Consider the following 1,402-nt stretch of genomic DNA (forward strand, 5'->3'; position numbering starts at 1 on the left):
ATAGGTGTGAGAAATATGAAGAGCATCCAAAGGTGTCAATAATATGAGGAGCATGAAATGGTCTGAAAAATAGGAGGAGGATGAAGCGATGTTCAAAAACATGAAGAGCCTGAAAAGATGTGAAAAATATGAAGAGATTAAAAATGTGTGAAAAATATGAGGAGCATGAAACGTTCTGAAAAATAGGAGGACCATGAAGCGGTGTTCAAAAACATGAAGAGACTGGAAACGTGTGAAAAATATGAAGACTCTCAAAAAATATCAAAAATATGAGGAGTATGAAACAGTCTGAAAAATAGGAGGAGCATGAAGCGGTGTTGAAAAACATGAAGAGCCTGAAAATAAGTGAAAAATATGAAGAGCTTCAAAAATGTGAAAAATATGAAGAACTTCAAAAGGTGTGAAAAATATGGAGAGCTTCAAAAGGTGTCAAAAATGAGATGAGCATGAAACTGTCTGAAAAATAGGAGGAGCATAAGGCGGTGTTGAAAATCATGAAGAGCCTGAAAAGGTGTGAAAAATATGAAGAGCTTCAAAAGATGTGAAAAACATGAAGAGCTTCAAAAGGTGTCAAAATGAGATGAGCATGAAATGGTCTGAACAATAGGAGGAGGATGAAGCGGTGTTGAAAAACATGAACAGCCTGAAAATGTGTGAAAAATGTGAAAAGCTTCTAAAGGTGTTCAAAAATATTAGGAGAATGAAACGGTCTGAAAAATAGGAGGAGCATGAAGCGGTGTTGAAAAACATGAAGAGCTTGAAAACGTGTGAAAAATATGAAGAACTTCAAAAGGTGTGAAAAATGTGAAGAGCTTGAAAAGTTGTCAAAAATGAGATGAGCATGAAACGGTCTGAAAAATAGGAGGAGCATGAGGTGGTGTTGAAAAAAATGACGAGCCTGAGAAGGTGTCAAAAATATGAAGAGCTTCAAAAGGTGTCAAATATATGAGGAGCATGAAACGGTCTGAAAAATAGGAGGAGCATGAAGCGGTGTTGAAAAAGATGAAGGGCCTGAAAAGGTGTCAAAAATATGAAGAGCTTCAAAAGGTGTCAAAATATGAGGAGCATGAAACGGTCTGAAAAATAGGAGGAGCATGAAGCGGTGTTGAAAAACATGAAGAGCTTGAAAAGTTGTGAAAAATAGGAAGATCTTCAAAAGGTGTCAAAAATATGAGGAGCATTAAACGGTCTGAAAAATAGGAGGAGAATGAAACGGTGTTCAAAAAGAAGAAGAGCCTGAAAAGGTGTGAAAAATATGAAGAGCTTCAAAAGGTGTCAAAATATGAGGAGCATGAAACCGTCTGAAAAGTCGGAGGAGCATTAAGCGGTGCTGAAAAACATGAAGAGCCTGAAAAGGTGTGAAAAATAGGAAGATCTTGAAAAGGTGTCAAAAATATGAGTA

This window comes from Dama dama, unplaced genomic scaffold (assembly GCF_033118175.1).
Source record: "Dama dama isolate Ldn47 unplaced genomic scaffold, ASM3311817v1 ptg000263l, whole genome shotgun sequence".
Lineage (NCBI taxonomy): Eukaryota > Metazoa > Chordata > Mammalia > Artiodactyla > Cervidae > Dama > Dama dama.